The sequence below is a fragment of the Apium graveolens genome, chromosome 6, assembly GCF_009905375.1.
Source record: "Apium graveolens cultivar Ventura chromosome 6, ASM990537v1, whole genome shotgun sequence".
In the NCBI taxonomy this organism is placed as follows: Eukaryota; Viridiplantae; Streptophyta; class Magnoliopsida; order Apiales; family Apiaceae; genus Apium; species Apium graveolens.
In genome coordinates, this window is record NC_133652.1 from 268,337,966 (window position 1) to 268,358,350 (window position 20,385).

Sequence of the window (20,385 nt, forward strand, 5' to 3'; positions counted from 1 at the left end):
ACCTACTCCATATCGATCTAGGGGTTAACACATTGGACTCATTGGAAGCCATCTGATCAACTTTATATTAACTTTAGGGTTTTGTTAATTTTAAAACGATCATGATCCCATCATAAAGAGATTCCAAATTTTTCATTGAATAAAATACTTCAAATCAATATTCGTCAATGGTTTGATTTCCAGGTAGTGAAGGATTTACAACGGTCTCGCTTAAAACCCACAACCTTACAAGTTCAGTGAACCCGCTTTTGACAAAATCACCCCATGTTGGAAATAAAGAAGAATATTATTTTAATTCGTGTTTCATAAACACATGAATCCCATAATCGTTTGTTCATTTTAAAATCTTGAATCGTTACAGATTTTATCTTGTTTAGCAAGCATGGCATGAATGTCACAAACATCCTTAATCTAATTAAGCATGCATCATTAAACTACTCTACACACACATTCATCATATGAGCATATATATATAAAGTGCAATAAAGTAAACGTGGTTTGTAACACCCCAAATTCGGGGTCGGGGATCCGGGTTGTCACGAGTTCCATTTCCCTTAGCAACACCCAACCTTAATAAATAATCAACTACTCTGTACGGTGACCCCACCATTAAACACACACACCACAATTTATAGCCTCAGAGATGAATATCTAAAAATAATCACAAGTCGTTTTATTCCACAATTATATGCCAATGCACCTTAAATAGGTTTCTGAATAAATTTACATTTCTTTGCCATTATTACAATTCATAATATACATAAGTCTGGTACATTATTAGTTGAAAACTTAGCCTATTGATAATTTCTACCTCAGCTACAGCGTCCTCAACGCTTCCAGAAAGCTGCGGAATGTTTCCTAATCGCTTGCGAATCGGGAGCTTGGTCCTGTTCATCTTTTCTATCTGTTGTTGTGTGATGAAAGAAGAAAGCAAGGGTGAGCAGCAAGCCCACCAAAATAATATGTATAATGATTAACAATATATGAGCCTTCTCATAGTACTCATGAAAGTCTTGGTCAAAAGAAATGAACCAAGTTGATATCTTAATGCGATGAAGTCGCAAAATATTCAGTATATATATATACATATATACTTTTCAAAATATTGGAAGTCCTCTTCCATGCATAATACACACAGAGTTCCAGTGTATAACTGTATAAAAATACTGTTGCAAGGTGATCTCATATATCTAACCTTGTCTCAACGTTTTTATGAAAATCTTTGTCATGCATAAGATAATCATTTACTAGATATAAGTTTAAAAAAAATGAAGTTACAAGATACTCCAATATACTTATATCCAAATACTACTTGAACTACCACCGTTCAAGTTATAATCAGTTTCAAAGTTCATCACCCAGATGAGACTACAAGATAAGACTTGAATAGATTCAATCTTTGAAATAACATTATAAATAATGAAGTTACGAGATACTTCATTAAGTCCTGATATATATATATATATATATATATATATATATATATATATATATATCCATATATATATATATATCATACATTTCCTGAAAATCTCTGTCATGTAAAGTATGAACAGAGTTGTAATATCCAATGAATTTGGAAAGAAAAGAATTTTGGCATAAACCTGATATCTTGCTGATCAGGAAAAGATACCAATAAGTAACCTTTTCTACTAGTAGATGGACGAATTCCCCACTGGTCATCACCCTGGTCGCAATAGGACCTTATGCTGGACTGCCACTCAGCCACTTATGCATTTGATGGACTCCCACTGAGCCACTTACACTATTATGGACGCCCACTGAGCCCATGTTGCTTATGCCGACTCAATAGATGGACTTACTTCCCGAACGTTGGGTAAGTAATCAATTCATTTACCAAAACTGCAACCTTGTTGCGAATATAAAATACACCATAGAGCCGGATCCCTAGATTTTTGAGCGAGTATTGAAGTCCCCTTAAAATGGAAGATCTTGAATTTGAAAACAAGTTTTGGGATCCGCTCTACCCTTTTTAAATTCATTTTGATGACTCGAAAACATTTTTAAGAATATTTGGAGTAATACTGATTTGTTAAAATAAATCAGTCCCGATATGAAAGAAATATCTGAATATTATTATTTAAATAATATTCCCATAAAGAATAATTGAGGTAGAAGTTGGAAAACTTATACTTGAAATGAATAGCAAATAATCAAAGATATACTTATACGAAAGTAATATCTTTATTTGAATATCAAAAGTAAGTTTGATTATCGAGCATTATTCTTAAATAACATAAAAAATATTATTAAATAAGAAGCGGAGTCATAATACCTCGAATGAATATTATAAATAATATTCATTAAATAAAATAAAGGAGTCAAGACATCCTCAAATGACTATCCAATTAATAATCATTAAATAATATAAACTGAGTCATAAGCCCTCGAATGAATATTCGAAATAATATTCAATAATAAAATAATGGAGTCATAAGTCCTAGGATGAATATTCGAAATAATATTCCATAATAAAATAAAGGAGTCATAAGTCCTCGGATGAATATTCGAAATAATATTCAATGAATAATATAAAGTTATCGAATAACCCTTATTCGATTAATAGTTTTGAAAACTATAGCCATATATATATATAAAATCTACTCGGGATCCTCGACTCCCGGTTTTAGAAAATGTTTTCACCTTTTGGGTCCCTATAATAAGGGTATATGCAAATTACCGCTATCCTCTAGCATAGGTATTATCAACTGAACCAACAGATATATATATATGGCAAGAAATACGAAACAGGCATGCATATATACACCATAACAGCATGCTTCAATATATCGCAACATTTGTTAATCAACCAACGTGCATCTATCGCAAGATAATGCATATACACATATACATCACAACAACAGTATAACGGGTAGAAAACTTGCCTGAGCGACTGGGGGTTACAAATGGCTCGGGACGAGTCTGGTAACCTATAAGCAACAAGTAAGTTGGAATTAAACCAAAGTCACTTGTAAATCTATACTCTAACCAACTCAGACTCTAACGCTCGCTTTGCGCTTACTGATTCTCTTAAGTCACTCGAGTACCCTCGGCTCCACCATTTTTAATAATTTAACCATTACGAGTTTTAAGACGATTCCTTCGCGAGTGTCTTACCAACTGCCTATTACACCTTACATAAATGTTTCATACACTAATTAACCCTTTTTGGTCTTTAACCTATGTTTTAAATTAAGGCGAGGGGAAAAGTTTCGTTCGCGAAACGCCGTTACTTGAAACGGTCGTTTCTCCTAAACCGTGCATCGGAATCGAACGAACTACATATCAAAACGAAGCTCGTAACATGAGCTATCTAAAAATGGCAATGGTCATAATATAGCAGGGAGTTCTCGGGTCCAAATGTTATGAACAAAAGCAGTCTAAAGTAAATCGGACGTTACGACGGCTATGTTTACGCGATTTCCCAATTTTAAACCATTTAAAAACCATCCCAATTCAACCTCACATCAATCATACAACCAACATCCATCCTTATCACATCATAACAGCCCCTAATCAATTCAATTTTTAACATTCATACTTATGCCTAAGCTTGAATTTAACTATACTATATTCTTTTAACCCAAACAACAAGATTTACCATTCCATTTCAATACCACTTCAACCCAAACTCTAAACCACAAACATTAAGCTACAATATCACCATATAACCAAAATCATCTTAATAAATATAGGAATCTAGGGTTTGGAGATGATATACCTTCCTTGAAGTGGTGGGAGTAGCTAAGAAGCCTTAAGAAGCTTTGAGAAGTCTTAGGGATGCTTGGATCTTAAAGGAAAACAAGAAAAATTTCAAGTTAAAAACTTGAAAACACTATTCATTGTCTTCTTCATTGATTTAATGAAGAAGATTGAGAAAGAATTGATGGCTTAAACTCATGATATAGCCCTAACTATGCATAAGGATGATTAGGGAATTAACTCACCAATTTAGGAAGCTTGGATCTTGAATTTTTGAAATTTCTTGCCTTTAAAGATGAAAAAGCCGAGAGCAAATGAAGAACAATGCCTTGGTTTCTTTTTTGTTTTGATGAAGAATGAATTATTTGGCTTGGTTGATTTGGTTTTGTTTTGTTTTTGGTTAATTACCAATTTAACCTTGATTTTGTGTGGTTAAAAATCCACCACATCTCCTTCCTTCCCATGTCATGCCTATGTCATGTTGTGATGTCATCTTTCCCTCCTTGTCCTCTTCTCATTGGTTGGGTGACATCACTCTCTCTAATCCCTTTGCTTAACTTCCTAATTGTTTGCCTAATGACCGTTGATCTGTTATACGGTTCGCTTAACTTTCGTTTTCGTTTATCGTTTGAAGGATCATACCCGGGATCTTATTACTTAGGTTCCCTTAACCTTTCTCAATACATTATATTCCTTTTATGATCCTCTCTTATAATCCTTCAATTTAAATCCTTTTTATCCTGTTACCTTATACTCAATTCTCTCTGTATCTAGTGTATTTCCGGGGAAAATCAAAGTGTTCGGAATTGGATTCTGACGGTCTTTACATACACTCATATATCATCTAGAGTACTGATAAAATCTCAGAATATCCATAATAGAACCCCTACATAGTGTGGCTTGAAAAGTTTTCTCATTCAGCATAATCTGCAAAATTACTATTCATAAGGGTTTCAAAAATTTCCAAAAATTGGGGTTATTACATGGTTGGTTATGGCTTCATCCTATGTGATTTACATCAAGCTAATGACAAAGATCCGGGTCAATCTAAGGTGGAAAATAAATACAAGCTGACTATTACATGTCTTCTTTCTTGAGTTGTCTCTTTTTTGTATTGCTTCCTTGGATGGCCCCCATGTGAGATTAACCTTCCTTGATGTTTAAATCTTCATGACTTCATGTACATTACAAGAATGAAATATAAAAACTAATCTAATGAACTTACAAGAAGAACCCGAATTACATTCAAGATTTAATAATTACAAGATCAAACGACATGCAAGCCGTATTTAAAAAACCAAAACCATTAACCTAAGATCGTAAGCCATAACCATCCACTATACTCAATTAACACATAATATGTTGGAACACATAATCTGATCCTAACATATCATACCCATAGTGATCTAATTATAAATATCAATTATGAAAAAAATCAAAAAATTTGAAATTAAATCTAATACCAGTAAATTGTAGATTACATGGCCTAAATGACGTCAAACGCCTTACAGACGCACATTTTCCTTTCTGAAAAGGTACTCGTTCGCGAAAATCGGACACCAGACCCAAATTTCAACAAATCTGCTGTATTATGATTTAGAATCATATCAAATACGATTCTTATAATAAGAACATAAATAAATCATGTATATATCAATATATATAGATTATATAATCATCATATGATTATATAACTCTCATGAATATCATATATTCAAAACATATACATACATATATATATAAATATTATAGCATGCAAAATATACAAAATCGTATACATAACAGTCATGGAAGATTGTATTAATACTATCATCATAAAACTAGTAAACACATAAATGAATTAAACACTTTTCGCAAGTAGCTCTGGTGCCATTGAAGAGTTTCGAGGCATAAAACGCAGCGGAAACTATAATTTAAAAACGTGAAAAACCAGATTTTGTCAAAACTCGCCGCATGATCCATGTGAAAAACATATATTTAATTCGCAAATCAGATTGTATACCTTAAAAAGCTTTAAAAATTGCTTCTTTAATAGAGATCCAAATCTTGTTCAATCACCACGCATCCGGCTCTCACGATCTATGCTCTATCGGTTTCCACACAAATGCTTGAACTCAAGAATTGGATATGTACTAGCACAAAATCGCCTCTTCTTACTCTCTCTCTATCCTCTCTCTTGGTGGCTAGGGTTTTAGTAAAAGTCTTGCATCCAAAATCAGCCACACAAGAGATATTATATAGAGGGTAGAAAAATGAATTATAACTCTTAACTAATTAGGATTTATTATTAATTTAAAATTCCTATTTGTATTATAATTAAGTCTCACTTAATTATTTAACAAATAAATTTTATAATTAATATTAATAATTCGAATATCATTATTTATTTAATTAATTAAGTCAAACTTAATTAATATTATAAATAATTCAAATTACTTTAATTTAATTTAAATCCAATGTAAATTAAATAATCCTTTAAGAATTCTTTGTGTGTGACCCTATAGGTTATCATTACATTGGCAATGAATTTTAAATCTGATTTAAAATCGTAAAAAATTAGCGGCATCTAGTAATACATCATTGCTACCAAGTAATAATAATTAAATCGGTGATCGATTAAACCTTTCGTGAATAATATACAATGTAATATAATTCCTTTGACCACACATTATAGATTAAACTATAGGCATGTAATGTGTCATCATCATCATAGTTTAATCCAAGTTTTCTTGATAACTCAGTAGACTATCACATCAAATCAACAATTGAGCGCGGCCACACATTTCATAGTCTAGCTCACACAAGAAGCCAGTAATATTACTCTTAAATTTTGGAGGGTTAAATTCTTTCTAGATCATTCATATTTCTCATATGATTCATAATATACCCGAAATATACTTTTATCATTACCCGGTCAAAAATAACTTTTAATGTAATCAAAGTACATTAATTCTCGTATAAAAATATAATAATTCCAAGTCTAAGGACCATTACATCATTATCACAGTGAGAATTATTTATGAAACTACATACATGTAGAATCTCATATTGGGTCTAAACAGGATTAAGTATGAGACAGGATTACAACTACCAACCAGAATAAATATATTATAACCCAAAATAATAATATATTCAAATTTATTCGATTCCAACATGGAACCGACAGATAACCCATTGTATCTAATCCAACTTATGCAATCCTTCCAACTCATACGCTTGCTCACACACACTGCTACTTGCTCTGGCATCTGGAAACCTACGACACGGTAGGGACCGCCGGGAACGCTCTTGCGAGTGGTGCACCTAAGTCTGGCCATCTTCTTTCTTAACTGCCATGGTTAGATCAAAGAAAAATATATGAGTAAAGAAGCTCAGCAAGTAACTATATAAACAGTTCTATAATGCAGTTCCAGTATCAATACCAATATACGAGGCATTCTACTTAAATATCTAGGTGGAGGATTTCTATCTCTGGCTAAGAAAGGGTTATGAAGAAGATTTGGGCTTTCAGGAAACAAGGCTCAGGTTTGGGTGAAAGCCGACATTCATCACAAATCATTAGCAGGACTTTAAAGTGTTTCTCAACATAAGGAAATAATCAATCAAACTTTGAAGCTTATTGTTAGGGCTGAAACACGCGCTAATATTCACGCAAGTATACGTGATCATAAGTAATATAGAATTAATTCTAGTTCGTTCCCACAGGGACTGGTTTAGGTTAATTTTAATCAATGTACTTATGCAACAATGGTATGGTTTTTATCTAATGCTAAGACGAATAACAAATTGAGGTTGTTTATAACTAAGATTAGCTAATGGATTATACTAAAGAGCATTAACTAAGAGATTAAAGAGAGTTGAATACTATATGACACTAACTTCATTAAATACTTCATTTAATAGCCTTTTTGTTCTTAACCATAGCATGTAATGGTGATGACACTAATCAGATAACACGAAACTGGTAAACGCCAACCTTCGTTGTACGAATACCATACTACCAGGCATCCATAAAAGAGATAAAAGCTGAATAGACACCAATTATATTGAGACCCTATCTTTCTATAGAATTTGAAAACATAACAGTTTAATGAACAAGTTATCAATCATGATTACATAGGGCAAGTAAGATGGTTAAAATTACCTTTGAATCATGCATAACAAATAGATGAACCTATGCTAGCATGACAAGTTCTAAACCATTAAATTCACTTTCGCTTCATTAAAGATTAACACGTTATCTTATAAGTTCGCGACGCTCATAAGACGAATAAGCTCAACCAATACTAGGTTATCATAAAATCACCACACACTAAGGCATCGAAACAAATTAACTAAAGAAATCCATAAATAAATCCGTTAGAACCCCACAATAACGATTAGCCCATAATCGGACTCATCATCAACTTGGGTTCCGATGAAAGCATGGTATGATAAACGTAGTCTTTATACTGAATAAATAATAAACCAAGTACGAAACAAGAGTATAGGTTCACAAGCAAGAAAACTAGCATCCAAAGTTACAACTTAAAACAAAGAATCATAAGAATAAATTAGATCCTCTTCGCCTTGGTTAAATTGTGCTCTACAGTCTTCTTACGTCTTCTCCTTAAGCTCTGATACATCTTGTTATGAAAAACAAACTTAAGTTAAGTATATATAGAAGCCCATGTAGATTAGAAGTCTTCTGGATCAAAATCAGAGTAGAAATATGATTCTTTGAATTCGACCCGGCACGGCCACGCACTTCACCAGCGTGGGCGCGCTGCACTTCTGCAATCTTGGCGCGGGCGCGCGCTACCACAGCGCGGGCGCGCTGACTCTCTGGAAAAATTTCTGCTTTCTTCTTTTCTTGCTAGTTTGAGTTGGCCTTTTCACGAGCTTTTATTCTAGACACCATTCTAACACCATATTAGCATCAAAACAATGCCAATTCACCTGAATTCCTGTTAAATGCCTGAAATGCAAAAACACTACAAAACACGTTAAAAACACCAACAACTTGAGTAAAAAACACCAATTCAAAGCTTTACAGAGCATTATAAAGTGACATAAATGCCATTCAACATACCCCCAAACTTGAATCGATGATTGTCCTCAAGCATAAACAGACTCAAAGAACAAGAAATAAAAATGCATGAATGCAACTATAGGAATGCAACGATCCCCATAGAATAACCAAAACCAATAAATAAGCAACATCTCAACAAATGCAGTTATTCACACAAAGATCAATCAAACCCCACAAATCAACTTATAAGCCAGAAACGTGCGTGTGTACAAATGCTTATAGATATACCATCGCAACTAGATCAATAATCATGACTCACTACTCATCAATGCAATCGCAAGGTTATAAATAGAATAAAAGTTTAACTCAAAATAACTTATAACACTTCAATTCTTATATCAGAGTTTTACATGGATTCATGCTTTTATTCACACCATAAAAACAACACAAATATGCTTATTGACTGTGCAATGAGTGAGGTCCACAAAAGAGTTATACAATAATACCCATGTAGCGAGCGTTAGGTTAGCGGATCCTAGACTATAAAAAGCCTTAGGTCACTAGGCACAAAGTCCCCTAAGAACTTAATAACTCGAGTATTAAAGAGCCCACTCATGATCAATTATGCATAAACACATATTTTTTATCTTTTTTGTTTTTCACAAATTTCTTTTCTTGTTTTTCTTTCTTTTTTTTCCACATAATTTCTGAACGAGTGTGTTTCGCTCCATCTCGTTTAACCCTAGACTACTCATTAAAATGAGCCGGCTACTAGCAATGAAATCCAATTTTCTCCAATTTTTAAATATCCATGATATTATATCATTAAGAGAATATCCTAAATTCTAAATATAAATAAGCGATTAAACCTCGACAAATAAACAAACCATGACCATGATCTAGCACTCAAGCAACCTATAAGACTTAGTGAAATATAATTGTCTCTAGCATGCAAATCAACTCGATACGACTTAACATCACTAAGCACGACATCACTACACTAACATCAATATCACAAATCAATCGGCAAAATCATCTAAGGGATCATGTTATTATACAAATGCATGAACTATATACAACAAACTATAACAAATATAAAAAAAAACTACAAAAATAATAATAAAAAAAACTACAAAAATAACAAAAAAAACTACCACATGGCAAAAATGCAACTATATGAACTAAACTAGCATGAATATGCAAACTATATGCGACTCACACAAAATACATAATTCTTAACTACTACCCCCAAACTTAAAATATTCACTGTCCTCAGTGAAGGTAATAACAAGGAATCAGACATACCTAATCAGAATCAGGGTCATCACCCTCAAGGGGTGGAGTGTTAGAAGTGTCTGGAGATGGATATACAGAATCCACACCGAATACTGGCCACTGGATGTCAACTCCTGCGACTCTGAATACAGTCCCCAACGGCTGGGTGAGGTCATGTGCAAACCTGCTATGGATATTATGTATCGCATCCATCCTCCTAGCTAAACGCCTATACTCCATCGTACTCAAACCAACACTGCCCTGTGCTTCCTCCTGTTGCTGCTGCGATCCCGAAGGACCAGCCTCCTCTCCCAACTGAGCTCTCCAAGCTGCTCGACGAGCCTGCAAAGTCCCACCAGCATACGTCTGATCCGATGGCCTTCCACCTGGCAGATGGTCATAAAAATATCCAAGCCTCTTAGGATTAGGCTTTCCACCATACCACTCCCTCATATTCAACAACGTCGAACTATCAATCGGGGCACTCAGGAGTTGCAGCTGCTCATGTGCGGGCCAATGAATGCCAACCGTCACACACAACTTTGTTATAATGGACGCATAGGGTATAAAACCCGTAATACTCCCTCGTAGAAAACTCAGAATACCCTGATGAATTACCATCCCAAGATCAACATAGTCTCCCTGAAGAATGCCCCACAACAAATGTGCACGCTCCACAGTAACATCATGCACGTGAGAAGATGGCATGATGTTAGCACAAAAAAGAATTCTATGCACGTGCAAACCTGTTTATGCACGATGCAGGGAAAGTGGCATACTCGTTCGTGCCCTTCTTGAACTTCCAATGAGTCTCAGGCACACACAGGGTAGTAACAATCAAATCCAAGTTAAACTCCTCCGGCGTCTTCTCGTTCCAGTTATCCTGATCTGGCTTCCTCTCGGGTAGCTCAATCGCCCTACGAATAGCCTCAGCACTGTACTCCACCGTCATCCCCCTAATCACCGTGAAACCGTTCTTCTCCGCCTTAGCATTCGCGTAGAACTCACGCACCATACTCATGGGCACGGCAGCGGGTGTTTCGCAAAAAGCCACCCAGCCCATCTCCAAGATCATCTCCAACAACTTACCATCTTTCCCTGATGGCAGAAAACCACGCTCCTTGGAAATAGGCTTCGAAAGTAGCCTCACATACTCCACCTCAGCCTCGGGAGTTGAAAGTCTACGCCTCACACCACCTGCACTCGAATAATCAGTGGTGCTGCTGCTCACTTGGGTTCGGTGTCTTTTCGGTGCCATTGAGATTGAATAAGTTTGAGAGAATCGAAGTTTGTAAGAGAGATTTGTGTGTTTGAGAGTTTGAGAAGTGATAGAGAAGTTTGTGTATAAGTGTGTATATATATGGGAGTTTAAAAATAGAATTGGTTATGGAAAAGGAGTTGGAATTGATTATAGGAATAATGGGTTTGATTTGGATAGGGATATATAAGATATGGGAAAAATTGGGTTTGAATTGATTTTGGAATAAAATCCCCGATTTTCTCTTTATTCTGACTTATATTTTTTTCGACTTCAGCGACCCAGTGCGGCCGCCCAGCCTGGCAGAGCGGCCGCGCCATGCTTCTAGAAAACCAGCGCGGCCGCCCCGCATGCCAGTGCGGGCGCGCCGTGCTACTGACTTTTCAGCGCGGCTACCCCGCTTCTCAGCGCGGACGCACCGTGCTACTGTAGTTGGCACTGAATTTTTCTGATTTTTTGATTTTTTTTGTGTTTTTCTCCTTTCTTTCTTCTTCCTCTATCTACTAATATAAAACAAACTTGGGTTGCCTCCCAAGAAGCGCTTGCTTTACGTAGTTAGCTTGACGTAGAATCTCGAGATCAAGTTGACAATAGAACGACACTAACTGTGACGCCCTCCAAACCTGGGTCAGAAGTTTGGGGTCAACACACACACCTTATTTATAACCTGTTTATAACAATAATAAAGATAATAATAATAATATGCAGTGACCCTACTTATCAACTACCACGGACCGCAACAGGTTAAAGTATCTACATAAGCCACACACACATACTTTATATTATAAACGTCCAAATCCCAACTATTCAAACTCAAAACTGAATATTAAACATTATTACAACTTCTACAAACTTAAACTATCTCAAAAGTTGTCCGCTAGCTTAACTCGATCAACATGGACCCCTAGCTCTCGCACTGGATTAGGGATCCTCGCTACCAACTGGTTCCTTCTTAACTGAAAAAGAACATAAACAACATCGCACAAATGAGCTAACCAACTCAGCAAGTCACAATGACAAGACTGAGAATAATGATCATCAAGTGAAAAGGATTAAGGTATCAAGGGAACAATGATTATTGATTTAGAATTGGATATTATATTTTTATTTTAAAAACCAAGGTTAGGCTGCTGATCAGTCAAGCACTAACCCCGAGCAAGGCACACAACTCTGCTCTAATTACTGGATCCAAGGCACACATTGACCTAACTTGACCACTAATCTGGTCTGACCACGAATCTGGTCCTTAATTTTATAAAAACAATCCAATTCTAACATAAAACATAATAAATAATATAAAGCAATAATCAAAATCATAAGCAATATTGGATGTTCAATAATGAGATGGTTTCAATCTCCACAAAGGATCAATATAGCAATTTCAAAGAATGGCTGTTAGGTAATGAAAGAATTGGATAACAAAGGAATCAACATTTCAAGGTTACAAGGATTTGGTCTTTCAAAGCATAAGGTACAATGGTTTGAATATGTAAGCAATTTGATTCAGTGTTAAATATTTAGTTTGTATGTATTCGTCGAGTAGTCTCGTATATCTGTGGTTCGTACTCGGGTATGCAATAATCAATGGTTCAGAAAGAATAAGGTTTAGGGCTCAAAGATCAACAACTGGAATCAAGGTTTAGGGTTCAGTGCTTCAAGGCACTTGCAATATAGAACATGATTATCAATCATCAAAATTATATCTCGAGAAAGTTCAGAACACTTGCCTGGTACTAGCTTGCTATACTTCACTAACTTCTAATTACAACCGTCTTACTCCTCGACTATTTATTTCCCTTTCCTATGCCTTGCCTCTTCTGCTCACATATCATAAACATCTATCATTACTCAACTCATACGATTCTATTTGATATACACTTCTATCTACCCTTCGTTTTACCCAAATCCGACTAACAAATTGAAAGTTACACTATAAACAAGTAAACACCAAACATATAGACCGACTGTTAAACATTAAGTCACATATAACACGTAACACGTCAAAAAATCAATTATATATCATTTATAAAGGAGTCTCGGGTCATAAACAGGCTTTCGGGCATTTAATATAATTTTTAAAACATTTTTCGGAATTAAAACGGGTCGTTGGATCAATTTTAAAGCAATAAACAGGGTTCGGTTGGCCAAATCTGGCTTCAAAACAATTTTATAATAATTATTGAGTCTTGAAAACAATTTAAAATAATATTTTAAAGCTCAAAATTATTTTTCAGAATTTTTAAATCATTTTTAAATAATTATAATCTAATTAAATAAATAATTAAAATCAATCAATAATTAATTAAATCAATTAATCATTTAATTTTTGAATTAATTATCTAATTAATCAATTAATTATTAACTAAAAGTAATTAACAAATTAATTCAGATTTATTTTTGAATTAAAAATAATTTTTGGAATTAAAATAATAATTTTTGGGATTTTCAGAAATTAAAATAAATAGAAAAATTGATTTTTAAATAATTTTAAAACAGGAAGGTTATTTTTACAAATTCTGGAAACTTCAGGGTCCAAACTGCATTGTCCCCAAATGTTCAGGTACTAAACTGTAATTTTACAAGGGGGTCGCCGGAAAATGTCCTGTCTCGCCGGAGAAGACGATTCTGGCATCCTCACCCCACCAACACCTCCAGATCACATCTACACAATACCAGTAACATAACCATGCAATCAAATCGTCCTAACAATCCATGAGTTGGCCGGAATTTGGCCGAGAAGTGCGCCGGTTTCCGGCGAACTCGACGAAAACTTTAAAACACAACTCCCTCCTCTACAGACCTCGTCGATTAGCAAGACTTATACGATTCGATTACAAATTTCATAAGGAACACGACCCACCCCTCAAGAATATCTATTTATCCCGAAATAAGAAACCCCCAAATTCAATTAAGAACATTCAAACGAATTATAAACCCTAATTTCAAAATTCGAAAATCAAACTCAATTTTGAACATGTTATTGAACTCCAAATCAGTCATATGACATATGAAAATCATCAGGAAAACAAGCTCTACAACATGCAATCATCAAATCATTCAAACAATCATCCAAACAAAAATTCATATTTTTAATCAAAATAATTCAAAAATAAATAAAATTATGGAAAATAAACCTTTGATTCTGCAGTTCTGAAACTTGTATAATCTGATAGTAATCTTCAAAACCTCCGTTTTGGTTTCTAGAGCTTCCCCAGCAGATTTCAATAACACCTCCAAATAGTAGTTTGATTCTTGGAAGATTATATGAGTATATAGATTTTCTCTGTAAAATTATATAATTACTGTTTGCAAATTATACTTATGGAAAATTAGTATCCCATTGGATCATTCCAGATATAAAATAGTACGTTTATTTATAAAAACAGATCCAAACGGTACCGGTTTTCCGGATAATTATCCAAATCAGTACAATTTGTACTGCAGTCTTGGTCTGAGCGCCTGGTTACACGTATTACGAGGTGATAATTGTGATAGTTTAATAAAAAGATCCCTTTTATCAAAAATACGAGTTTTATTGATTTAACGAAACGAATAATGTATCGAAAATATTGTGCCGGGACCCGCACAGGACAAACCGTATACCGGATCGAAAAAGTCGAAACATGGAAAATGCTCGGAATATTGCAATTAGGTTAGGAAGGAGTTCTCGGAAGAGTTTCGGGTTATAAAAACGTAAAAACGGATGACGTCAGCTGGTTTCTGATTATATAAAATAGTGTATAAATAGTCGGGAAATTTTTTTATAAAATCCATATATTTCCTATAAAATTATAAATCAACATAAAAATAAATAGGAAGATATGACAATTATCTATATTTTATTTTGGACATATAAAAATTAAAATACTCAATTAATATTATTTTTAAACATCCAAACACATAAATCACTTAACAAATAATTCACAGAATAAATATTGGACATGCATAATATTTATTTATTAGCAAAAATAATTACACGATATATCCCATATATTACACTAACCACCTCACGGTTTTCCGTATCCCCATAGTAGTGCTTCAAACTCTGACCATTCACTTTGAACGCTTGGCCTGGATCATTCTCAAAAATCTTCACAGCTCCATGCGGAAACACAGTTTTGATTATGAAAGGCCCAGACCATCTCCACTTCAATTTTCTAGGAAAAAGACGGAGATGAGAGTTGAACAAAAGAACTTGCTGCCCTGGCACAAACGATTTAAGCACCAGACCCCTATCGTGGCACCTCTTGAATTTCTCCTTATACTTTTTTTGTTTTCATTCGCTTGAAGCCGAAATTCATCGAGTTTATTCAATTGAAGCATTCTTTTCTTACCATCTGCATCCAAATCAAGGTTTAACTTCTTCAAAGCCCAATACACTTTATGTTCGAGCTCCACGGGAAAATGACGCCCCTTACCATAAACCAACTGAAATGGCGACACTCCTAACGGAGTCTTGTATGCTGTTCTATATGCCCAAACAGGTTTATCAAGCTTCAAAAACCAATCATTCCTTGATGGACACACAACTTTCTCTATAATATGCTTGATCTCTCTGTTAGACACCTCAGCTTGACCATTAGTCTGAGGATGGTAGGCTGTAGCAATGCGATGATTCACATTATACCTTTGCATCATAGCAGTGAACTTGTGATTGCAAAAATGTGATCCCTCGCCAATGATTATGACTCTTGGAGTCCCAAATCGTGTGAATATCTCTTATGAAGAAAATTAAGCACTACATTCGCATCACTTGTGGTAAAGCCTTAACTTCAACCCATTTCAACACATAATCGACCGCCAACAAGATTACTGATTATTGCAAGATGAGACAAACGGCCCCATGAAGTGGATTCCCCAAACATCGAAGACCTCAACCTCGAGAAGCATATTAAGAGGCATCTCATCCCTCTTGGACATATTACCCACATGCTAGCATCGATCACACTTTAAAACAAAGTGATGCACATCCTTAAACAATGTAGGCCAGAAGAATCCTGCTTGAAGGACACGAGTTGCTGTCTTCTCTCCACCATAGTGGCCTCCATAAGCAGTCGAATGACAGTCTCGCAAGATCCCCCTCGTTTCACTGTACGGAATACATCTCCTGATGATTTGGTCAGCTTCTTGCCTAAACAGATATGGTCCATCCCACATGTACCACTTCACCTCATGAAGAAACTTCTTCCTTTGAGCATAAGACAAGTCTGGAGGCATGATATTACTCACAAGGTAGTTCATAAATTCTGCAAACCATAGTTCTTCTTCTTGCACTCCAAATAGCTGCTCATCGGGAAAAGACTCATTTATCAATGTCTTATCATGTGAAGTTGCACTTGGGTCTTCCAAACGAAAAAGATGATCAACAACTTGATTCTCAGTACCTTTTCTATCCTTGATCTCTAATTCAAATTCTTGAAGCAAAAGAACCCATCTAATCAATCTAGGCTTCGAGTCCTTCTTCGAGACGAGATATCGAATTGCAGCGTGATCAGTGAAAACTATCACCTTCGTCCCAAGCAAATAAGATCGAAACTTCTCAAAACCGTAGATAATGGCCAAAAGTTCTTTCTTAGTAGTAGTATATTCAGTTGAGCACCATTGAGGGTCTTACTAGCATAGTAGACCATATGAAATATGTTGTTCTTTCTCTGCCCAAGAACTGCTCCAACTGCATAGTCACTTGCATCGTACATCATCTCAAAAGATTCATCCCAATTAGGTGTCGTTATGACCGGTGCCGTGATCAAACTCTTCTTTAAGATCTCAAAAGCAGCTAGGCACTCATCATCAAACTTGAACGGAACATCTTTCTCCAGAAGACTACACAAGGGTTTAGAGATTTTTGAGAAGTCCTTGATTAACCGCCTATAGAAACCCGCATGACCAAGAAAGCTGCGAACTCCCTTGACAGAAATTGGTGGAGGAAGATTTTCAATGACCCCCACCTTGGATGTGTCCACCCCAAGACCTTTACAAGAGACCTTGTGACCAATAATAATGCCCTGTCGTACCATAAAGTGACATTTCTCCAAGTTGAGAACCAGATTGGTCTCAACACACCTTTTAAGAAATACGTCGATATTTTTCAAGCACTCCTCGAATGAATCTCCAAATACAGAGAAGTCGTACATGAACACCTCCATATTATGACCAATCATGTCAGAGAAGATAGCCATCATGCATCTCTGAAATGTGGCCGGTGCTCCACACAACCCAAAAGAAACTCTTCTGAAGGTGAACGTACCAAATGGAAAAGTGAATGTAGTCTTTTCCTTATCTTCTGGAGCAATGCAAATCTGATTATAACCCGAATAGCCATCCAAAAGACAGTAGTAGTCGTGCCCAGCCTATCTATCAAGCATCTGATCAATAAAAGGCAAAGTGAAGTGATCCTTTCTCATGGCCTTGTTCAGCATCCTGTAATCTATGCAAACTCTCCACCCCGTGATTGTTCGAGTAGGAATGAGCTCATTCTTCTCATTAGCTACAACCGTGATACCTCCTTTCTTCTGCACACACTGAACTGGACTTACCCAAGAACTGTCAGAAATGGGATAAATGATCCCTGCATCCAGCCACTTGAGAATTTCCTTCTTCACCACTTCTTTCATGATTGGATTAAGCCGTCTATGTTGCTTAACAGTAGGCTTTCTACCTTCCTCTAGCAGAATTTTATGCATGTAATTAGAAGGGCTGATTCCCTTAATATCTGCTATAGTCCATCCAATTGCCGACTTGAACTCTCTCAGAATTCTTAACAGTTTTTCCTCATCACTACCTGGAAGGTCAGATGCAATAATCACAGGCAAAGTGGATGCATCACCTAAAAAAACATACATTAAGTGTTCAGGAAATGGTTTAAGCTCAAGTGTAGGTACTTCCTCAATAGATGGCTTGAGGCGCTTTGGAGATTTGTTCAGCTCCTCCATTCCAAAAGATTCAAAAGGCATATCCATCTTTCGCTTCTAGGGAGAAGCATTCAAATATTGCAACTGCTCATCATATTTACCATCTTCACTATCTGAATTCCGCAACAAGGCCTTTTCTAAGGCATCTGACCTTAGCAATTGATCAAGTTCTGAAGTAACCACATAATCGACCAACTCCACTTTTAAGCACTCCTCATTTTCCGTAGGGAATTTCATGGCATTAAATACATTGAAAGTTACATCTTGATCTAGCACTCGCATGGTGAGCTCACCCTTCTGCAAATCTATCAAGGTTCATCCAGTAGCCAAGAAAGGTCTTCCCAAGATTATGGGAATCTTCCTACCCTCCTCGAAATCAAGAATTAAAAATTAGCAGGAAAGATGAGTTTATCCACCTTGACCAAGATATCCTCCAACTGCAAGGCCATATAAGTCGGCTTTGGATCAGATAAGCCCAACTTCTTGAAGATTGACAAAGGAAATAGATTGATGCTAGCTCCCAAGTCACATAAGCATTTGTCAAATGACACTATTCCAATGGTGCAAGGAATAGTGAAGCTTCCAGGATCTTTAAGGTTCGGAGGCAACTTTTGTTGCAGCATAACACTGCATTCCTCCGTGAGAGCAACGGTCTCTAAGTCATCAAGCTTCACTTTCCGAGAAAGTATACCTTTCATAAACTTCGTATAACTAGGCATCTGTTCAAGGGCTTCAGCGAAAGGTATGTTGATACTAATTTTCTTGAACACTTCCAGAAACTTCTCAAACTGCTTATCCAGCTTTTTCTTCTGCAGCCTCTTAGGAAAGGGAGGTGGAGGATAGATCTGTTTCTCCCCTGTATTACCCTTAGGAGGAGTGTGTTCAATAGTAGTATTCTTTGATTCCACTTCAGCTTCCTTCTGCACTTCTTCTTCAGCCACAGCTTCTTCATCCGAAACTTTAGAGTGTTCAAATTTGTAACCTTCCCAGACCTTCATGTAATTGCCTTTACCAGCTCCTTAGCTTCCCTCTTTCCTGGAACTTCAGTGTCACTAGGGAGTGTACTTGGTTGACGATTTAGCAAGGCATTGGAAATTTGTCCAATTTGATTTTCCAAGGTCTTGATAGAAACCGCTTGGCTCTTGCACATGAACCTCAACTCCTCCAATTCAGATTTTTCATTAGACTGTTGCAGCTGGAGTTGTTGTCTTGGTGCATATTGCGGTTTCTGAAAACCAGGAGGGTTGTACCGCTTTGCTGGATACTGCTGATAAGGTTGTTGAACCGCATTTTGAGAACTGCTCCAACTAAAGTTAGGATGATTACGGTTGTTAGGATGATAGGTGGCTGGAACAGGTTGCTGCGACCTCTGAAAGTTGGTCATGAACTGAGCTGATTCACTAGAAATAGCACACAGCTCCGTCTCATGGGCACCAGCATAAAGCTCACAGACACTAGTGATCTGATTAACTCCATAATTAGCCAAAGAATCCACCTTCATCATCAAAGCCTTAAGCTGAGCAGCTATAGTAGTAGCTGTATCTAACTCCAGAATTCCTGCTACCTTGCCCCGAGATAGTCTCTGAGTAGGATTCTTGTATTCATTAGCAGCCATCAGTTCAATCAGTTCATAAGCTTCATCATAGATTTTAGCCCACAAGGCTCCTCCTGATGCTGTATCAAGCATGGGTCTAGAAGTAGCACCCAAACCATTATAGAAATAGTTAATGATCATCCAGTCAGGCATCTCATGGCGAGGACACTTTCTTAGCATCTCTTTGTATCAATCCTAAGCCTCACATAGAGATTCTCCAGATTGCTGAGCAAATTCAGTAAGTGCGTTTCTGATTGCAGCAGTCTTTGCCATAGGAAAGAATTTAGTTAGGAACTTTTGAGCATGATCCTCCCATTTGGTGATAGACCCTGGTGGTAGAGAATGTAACCAGCACTTTGCTTTATCCCACAGAGAGAATGAGAAAAGCCTCAACTTAATAGCATCTTCAGAAACTCCATTGAACTTGAAAGTGTCCCAGATCTCGATGAAATCTCTGATGTGCATGTTGGGGTCTTCTGTCGGAGAACCGCCAAACTGAACTGAGTTTTGTATCATCTGAATTGTGCTCGACTTGATCTCAAAGGTATTAGCCGAGATAGCTGGTCGAACAATGCTAGACTGAATATCATTAATCTTTAGTTGAGTGTAATCC

At 36.2% G+C, this 20,385-nt stretch overlaps 1 non-coding gene across 1 annotated transcript; it reads left to right on the top strand.

Moving 5' to 3' along the window:
• Positions 1 to 19,923: 19,923 nt before the first annotated feature.
• LOC141669370 (small nucleolar RNA R71) lies at positions 19,924 to 20,030 on the top strand. The gene has a single exon (XR_012553656.1). It is a non-coding gene; the product is annotated as a small nucleolar RNA R71 (small nucleolar RNA).
• The last annotated feature ends 355 nt before the right edge of the window (positions 20,031 to 20,385 follow it).